Source organism: Phascolarctos cinereus, unplaced genomic scaffold (genome assembly GCF_003287225.1).
Source record: "Phascolarctos cinereus isolate Bilbo 61053 unplaced genomic scaffold, phaCin_HiC Scaffold_8;HRSCAF=390, whole genome shotgun sequence".
NCBI classification, from domain to species: Eukaryota; Metazoa; Chordata; class Mammalia; order Diprotodontia; family Phascolarctidae; genus Phascolarctos; species Phascolarctos cinereus.
In genome coordinates, this window is record NW_027556291.1 from 27501879 (window position 1) to 27510113 (window position 8235).

The window sequence follows — 8235 nt, forward strand, 5'->3', positions numbered from 1 at the left end:
CATGTGAGGCATTTTGCAAAGCGCTATATACTCTTAGCTTATCCGTCATCCTAGAAGAGGCAGTTACATACAAATACAATCAACCAAGAAGCCTTTATTAAGAGAACAGCATCGCTAGACTCACTCCATGGAAGACACAGTCACAGGGGGAAAGCAGCAAGAAGCAGTGAAGCTGGGGTGGGGGGAGAGAGTAGGATGCAACCCAAGGACTAGCAAACATCTGTCCCGCCTATACCCTCGGGGGGCTCGATGCTAATGAGGGGTGGGCTCATGCTAATTAGGAAAGAGGGAGAAGCCGACTCCAGACTCCAGGTTTAGTGGGTTGGCAGGCTCCCCAGTCAGTGGCTGGCATAGTGCTGGTTGGTTTTCTGAGGATGCAAGAGTGGCCCACTGCAAGCAAACATCCCATTAGCTTTGGGGATGACATGTCATTCCATCATCTCAACCTCCAGGCCAGTAAAAGCCCAGACTGCCTAGACATGCCTCCCTCCCATCTTCTACTTGTCCAAGTTGCTTTGTTGCACTTATAGCGCTTTGCATTTGGCCTTATGAAATTTCATTTGGCAACTCTACCACTAGGAATTAGAGGACTTGTCAACCTGCTTTGCAGGAGGGAGTTTCCATGCTAGGATATCCTCAGGACTCTGAAATAATTAATACTAATAATAATAGCTAACATTTATTTGGTGCTTACTATGTGCCAGGCACTGTGCTAAGATTTTTTGATCCTCACCACAACCCTGGGAGGCAGATGCTATTATTTTACAGATGAGGAAATTGAGGCAAACAGGTTAAATGACTTGCCCAGGTTCAATCAATAAATATACATTTATTAAGTGTCTGAGACTGGATTTGAACTCAGGCCTCCCTGACTCTAGACCCAGCACTTTATTCACTGAACCTCACAGGTGGAAGAAAAATTTTTTAAAAATACCACAGCAATAATAAGACCAGAACGGGGGGGGGGGGCAGAAAAATTGACAAAATATTTGGCTCCAAATCCCCATCTGTTAACGCTGGGCTTACCAACTCTTTACGCCAGGTTACCTCCTGAAATCTTTGGAGTCAACTCGCTAAAATGAAAACATAAAGATTCCAGATTCCAAATAGGTCCACTGGCCCAACCAACCATAACCACCAGGCTACAGGGACCTAAGCTGGCACTTTACTGGCATGTGGAAGGTTCTCAAATGGGTCTGCTAGGTCCAATCCTGACTTCCTCCTTACTTAGGATTCTTGAGGGCAGAGATAGACCTTCTTGAGGCTTGGCCAGACAGTGGGAGCTCTGGGCCAAGGGAGTATGGAGAGGGGATGACTGGGTTGCCCTGACTGAAAGCAGTCCCACCCACCTCTTCCAAGGACCCAGGGAACCAAAGCTGCAAGGGAAGGATCTCAGGTGTCTTCCTCAGTTTCTCCTCATTCCAGCCTTAATCCCTCACAGTCTCTATCTTTCACCTATATGTAGGGGGAGCAGTGCTTAGCCCAGTGCCTGGCACAAAGTAAGTGCTTAATAAATGCTTGACTGGTTCATTTGCATGGCTCGCTGTGGACTGTTTTTAAATCTCGATTCTTTTACACTCATCACTTACTGCAGTTCTGACACAAATCCCCTATACAAACACCACCAGACTGGCTCTAGAGTGGAAATGTGAGTGCTTTCTGCCCTTCTGTGTCCCTTAGGCCAGCCTCCTCCCTGGGAACCACCATGTTAAATATATGATCATGAATCCAAAGGGAAGGGGTGGTTTGGGTCAGTCGAAGAGACAGAGAGGACATCTCCAAGCTTAGAGGGTTAACTTTAGAGACTCAGGAGTCACTGGCTGACAGTTGTGACTGGTTTTCTGCCTATCAACTGGGAAAGAGATGGGTTTCATGGCTAATATTCAGCATGTCGGGCTAAAAAAGCCACCACTCCTCCAAAAAACCTTGAATTCAAGACAAGAAGAATGAACCCTAACATCCCATTAGCTTTTGGAGACTCCATGTCATAGCATCCACTCATTCTCCAGTCAATTGAAAGTCCAGACTCTTTTCACATCTACTGCTCCCTAAATATGCTTCTCGACCATCTTATGTTTGTCAAGGGGCAGATTTCAAGAAACCTAGGAAGATTTGCATGAACTGATACAGAGGGAAATGAACAAAACCAGAACATAAAGGAAAACAACTGCAAAAGACTAAGAACTCAAGTCAATGCAATGAACAGTCATGCTTCCCGAAGGCTCAGGATGAAGCCTGCTTCCTACCTCTTGGGAGAGATGTGATGGCCTAGAGGTGCAGAATGAGACACATTTTCAGACAGCCAATGTGTGAATTTATTGTAACTGATTATACTCATTCCTAGTACTTCTCTCCACTATGAATTCTCCAGTGTTTTCTAAGACCTAACTTACTCCTGAAGGCTTCCTTTCATTCATAGGGTTTCTCTTCACTGTGAATTCTCTGATGTCTAAGAAAGCTGGCTTTCCTGTTGAAGGCCCTCCTATACTCATCACATTCAAAAGCTTTCTCTCCACTACTCAACGAGGACAAAACTCCACCTTAAGTTTCCCAAATTCATTACATTCACAGGACTTCTCACCTCGAAGAATTCTACCAATCCTTGAAGACTTTCCCACATTCCTTACATGCATAGAAATGTTCCCTTTTGTATACATTCTGATTTCTCATAATGCCACAATTCTGGACATATGTGGCACTTATCTCTGATAGGATCTGTCTGCTCTAGAACAATGTTTAGGATTCTTTCACACTCATGGTCATAGGCTCTCTCCTCTATGGAGCATTCCTGTAGGCAACAGTCAGATAGGTGAAACCTGTCTCTAGGGGAGAGGTGCAGAACCTGTGGCCTCAAGGCCACATGTGGCCCTCTAGGACCTCAAGTACAGCCCTTTGAATCCAAACTTCACAGAACAAATCCCCTTAATAAAAGGATCTGTGAAGTTTGTATCCAGTCAAAGGGCCACACTTGAGGACCTAGAAGGCCACATGTGGCCTTGAGGCTGCAGGTGCCCCACTCCTGCTAGAGAAATGGCATGGGTCAGTCTCCACTCTTGTGTGTTTTCCTGCTGTCTCCCTAAGCTACCCTCTCAGTCACAATCTTCTTCAGCATCAGGGCCCTAGAGAGGCTCCTTCCGATGTTCTGTTGATAGGATCTGATTTGATTGAACTTCTTCAAAAATTTCTTCCTTTGGAACTAATTTTTTGTTTTCAGTCTCAGGCTTATCATCTTAAATGATTAAGAGAGAAAGAATATTACTGCAACCTTTCCCCTGTGCGCCAAGAAAGGAATCTGCTCATCTGAAACAAAGGGTCAGGACCTTCAGATTGCCTATTAGATTTATGAAGATTTGACAGTTTTGTAGGTACACCTTCAAAGACAAAATGAGAGGATGGGAATAGGGCAAGGACGGGTGAAAAAAGAAGCAATGACTGGCAAAGAGGGATGGTGCCTAGCACAAAGAAGATAAGGTAAAGATTAGCTGGAAGTAAGCGTTTAGGGAGCATGGGAATTTCAGGCAGTAGGAATAGGAAGAAATGGGTCTAAACTTAGAAGAGGGGTGGGCTAGCTCTTCCCGGTTAGGGCCCATAGCACCTCCCACTTCACGAATCCACTGGACTCACTGTCACATGATACCTACCCCAATGACCTCTGTACATAGGTTATCTGGATTCCCCAAAGACAAATCCCACCCTCACCTCTTAAAAGCAAATCAATCTGTGGTTCATTTCATCTTTCTACAATGTTGACTAAGAACCTTGCAGATTCATTACATTTAAAAGGTATTTCTACAAATCAACCAATCACCCATTTCCTGAAGAAAACACTGGGAGTAAGCAGAGCTGGCATTTGATTTTACCATTGAAACATATGCTGCATACCAAGGTGCTCTGCAGGATTTAGATATATTTGGCGAGACAGGTAAGTTTGATAAGTAGCTTCTTTCTCAGGGGAATTACTAATCAAAGTATAACTGCAATATGAAGGATAGGTAGGGGAAGTGAAAAGAAGGCCATCTCAGTGCAGGAAATGTGAGGGAATAACCATGGTGACCAAGGGAAGAGAGAACTACAACAAGAAGAGGGAAAAAGGAAAATCTGTGTGTGTGTGTGTGTGTGTGTGTGTGTGTATCTTTCTGTCTCTGTCTCTCTCTTTCTGTCTCTCTCCCTGTCTTTGTCTGTGTCTCTCTGTGTCTCTGTCTCTCTGTGTCTATCCTTCTCTGTCTCTATCTCTCTATCTGTCTCTTTCTGTCTCTCTCTTTCTCTCTGTCTATCTCTGTGTGTCTCTCTTTTTCTGTCTCTCTCTCTCTGTGTCTATCTCTCTGTCTGTGTGTCTGTCTCTGTCTCTCTCTGTCTCTATGTCTCTGTGTCTCTCTGTGTCTCTGTCTCTGTCTCTCTCTGTATCTATCTCTCTGTCTGTATGTCTCTCTCTTTCTGTCTTTCTCTGTCTTTGTCTCTGTCTCTGTGTGTGTCTCTTTCTCTCTGCCACTGATCACCTGGACTGACCAACAGAGAAAGCCAGCCATGACCTTGCTCAGTAGATAAAAGAGTTACTCACTTGTGACTCCCCTCCATCCGCTCACCACCAAGAATTGCTCCCACCTCAGTCCTAGGCAGAGCTGATACCCACAGCACTTCTTGTTCCAGCTAAAAAATGAGGTCAGGCTTGGAAACTAGAAATCCTGCTCTGGGGAAAGAAAGTTACTAATGGCCCAGAGAACTCTGGACAAACACAGAGCTCACTCTCAGTTACAGCCCCAGGGTGTTCAGAGATGGAGGCAAAAACACAGTTTACCATAGAAAAGATCAGGTTATGTTAGGAAAAGGAAGTCAGTGAGCCTTGTGGAGGGGCCTCAACCAGCAGGAGCACACATTCTCAACAAGTCTATGATTTGAACAATGGAGGACAATTTGTTTCTTTGCTCCTGCAGCAAAGGATTCAGACCCTTTTTGTATCACAGGAACTGCTGGGAAGTCTAGGAAAACCCATGGACCCCTTCTCAAAAGTACACAGGATTAGAAAGGAAACCAATTATATTGAAATATAGCTATCCAAATGTTTTTTAAAAGGTCCCAGACCCCAGGTTAAAGACACTAGGAAACTCCTAGGGATCATGACATCTGTATGAGAAGGGCAAGAAATGACCTGCAATAAGAACTCAGAAGACTAGATAAAGTGCAGGTGGGGGGAGACACCAGGAAGCCACTTAATGCTCTCTTAGAATCCTTGCCAGCCGAGTGATGAAAGGAAACACAAATGTCTTATTTGGAGCTCAAAACCATCGAGGCTCCCTGATTCATGAGCCAAAACTTTGTAAGCTTAAAGAACAGCAATGATTTGAGGTAAACAAGAAAAAGATTTGATGCAGACAGCATAGGAAAAGGTTCCTGGCCAAAGGACGCAATTGGCAGACCAATGCTTTTCCCTCACCATTCAACAACCCAAGGTATGGACAGTCAGCCCATATTTTCAGCCCTCATCCATTCTGTTCTTCCTCCGAGGAAGATGTACCACTACCTTCACCTGTGCCTTTGGCCATACCTTTTCCGACTCCTACAAAAGCCAATAATTATTGTCCCTTTTCCAGAATCCCCAATTGCCCCTGACTCCTTACCATCTCTTTCCCTTCCACCTTCAAACCCAGACACATGTCCCCAAACCCTGCTGTCACCTCAAGCATCTTTCCTATTTCTCTCCTTTTTGCTGCCAACAACTCCCTGGTACCCAAACTGTCTTGGACCACCTGCGAGTGTCTCATGTGTCACTAGTTACTGCCAAGTCTAATGGCCTTTTTCTCTATCCTTATTCTTCAAGAGATCTTCTCCATCTGTTTCTGAGCCACTACAATATTCTGAATCCGCTGCCAGGCATTATGCTGGAAAGAATGGTGGCCAGGCTTCCAGCCCCAACTCTGCCCAGTTCTCATCAGCTCTTTTTAATTGGTTTACTAGTAAACTGCTTCATTCCTCTGAGCCTTAGGTTCCTCAGACAGAAGCTGGAAGCAATAGTACTGGTAAGACCTATTCTAAAGCAGCCTTCTTAAGCTGCGGGTCTTGAGTGCAAAAAGTTTAAGAAGGTCTGCTCTACAGTATGGTTGGGAGGAAATGGTTTGTAAATCATAAAGCATTGTATCAATGGGAAGCATTATCATTGTCCCACCGCTCTTTCTTCTGAATCCAAACTGAACTAACGCCAGCCAGCCCTTTCTATTGGGTTACACAAGAGAGAATCTAAGGCACAGTTTCTAAAGAACTTCCCATTTGACCTGCTTCTCATCTTCCTCCCAATCCCTAACTGGGCATCCCTTAAACTTGGACTTTTCCCCATTCTTCTCTCTTCATATACTGTCCCCCAGAGAACTCATAGCTTCCCATGATCCCATGCTGATTGTCTCCCTCAGTTGAGAGCCCCTCCTTTCTTCCCTGCCCCTGCCCCCACCAGCTGAAGAAGGACAAGTCCAACTGCCTTTGGACAACTCCAACTTTATTGCCTTCCCATCCAAACCCAATACCCCTTCAACACAACCACTGTCCCACTCATCCAAGTTTGAAAACAGTGCAGCATTCTTGATTTTTCCTTCTCTTTCATGCCCTGTACCCGGTCACCAAGTCCTACTGATTTTTCCTTCCAAATGCCCCTCATGTCCATCCTTCCTCCTCCAATCACATTACTACTCCTCTAGTCCAAGCCCTCATCACCTCCAGGTTTTCTCCCTTCTGATCCATAGTGCTGTTGCTTTACTTGCTCTAACTTCAGGGTTTCTAGAATAATGATAATATCAAGCATTTGTAAAGCATTTCAAAGTTTGTGAATGCATTCTATGTTAGCTCATTTACTCCCACTCACTCATACAGAAAGGATGTGAGCAGCTCTGCAGTGTTGGCCCACCACCCACACACTGAACTTCTCCCCGAAGACCACCACAATAGCCTGACCACAGGATGGCCCACAGGGATCAGGGGCTGTTGGCTCCTCCAAATAAACCAATTGAAACTAAACAATGGGGGACGGGGAAGGGAATAGGCATTTATAGAGCACACTGACATACATGCCAGCAACTGTGCTTTATAAATATTGTATCACTTGATCCTTACAACAACCCTGGGAGCTAAGCGAGACTATTGTCTCCATTTTATGGTTGAAGCAACTGAGGTAGATAGAGGTAAAGCGACTTGCCCAGGGACACACACCTAGTAAGTATCTTGAGGCCAGATTTGAACTCAGGTCTTCCTGATTCCTGGACAGGTGCTCTATCCACTGGACACCTAGCTGCCCTGAGGAGATTTCATTGTATTTCTTCCTGCTACTTGGCCATCTTGGCTCTGCCTTCCACATTTAAATATTTTTCAAGAGAATTGTAAAGTAACAATCACGTGAACAAATATTCCAAATCTCTGATGAGAGAAATGGTTGTATCCCAAGGAAATCAAAAACTAAAGGAAAGGTTTCATATATGTTGTTTATAGCAGGGTTTTTTGTGGCAGCAAAGAACTGGAAGCAAATTGGGTACCCATTGATTAGGATATTGCTGAACACCTCAAGGTATCTGAATGTAATACACTAATCTTGAGCTGTAATAAACAACAAATATGAAGAATTCAGAGAAATTTGGTAAGCTATGTAGGTACTGATGTAGAGGAAAGTAAGAAGGATCAGGAAAATAACTTGCACAATGAACATGATCATATAAAGGAAAACAACGAAAGACATCAGACCTTTGATCACTGCAATAAACAGTAAGGACATCAGAAGATTTGGGTGAAACATACTATCTTCCTCTTGGCAGAGAAGTGGTAGAAAATTGGTAGGGAATAAGACATGCATTCAGATGTGGCCAATGTGCTGATCAGTTCTGTTTAACTGTACTTTTATTCCAAAGGAGAGTTATTCAAAGGGGAGAGAAAATCCAGTGGGAAGTGATAATGACATAAAAGAGAGCAATTACAGAGATTAAAAAGTCACTGTTGCACTAAGAAAAGATCTAGATGGATCCAGAACCATCTTGTCCCCATATTTCAGATGCTGTGAAATAAGTGTCATCCAACATTGATCCAGGGCTACAGATTTCTTTTCTTTTCTATGCCAGAGTTGGGGGAGAGGGGAAGAGAAAGAAAGAGTGACCAGGTACTGATGGAAGATCACCAAACTGTAAACAGAATGGAATAGAGTCCTCTAAGCAAAAATTTGGAGTATTAGCAAGTAAACAGATCTCCAGATGTCCTCCCTCACCCTTG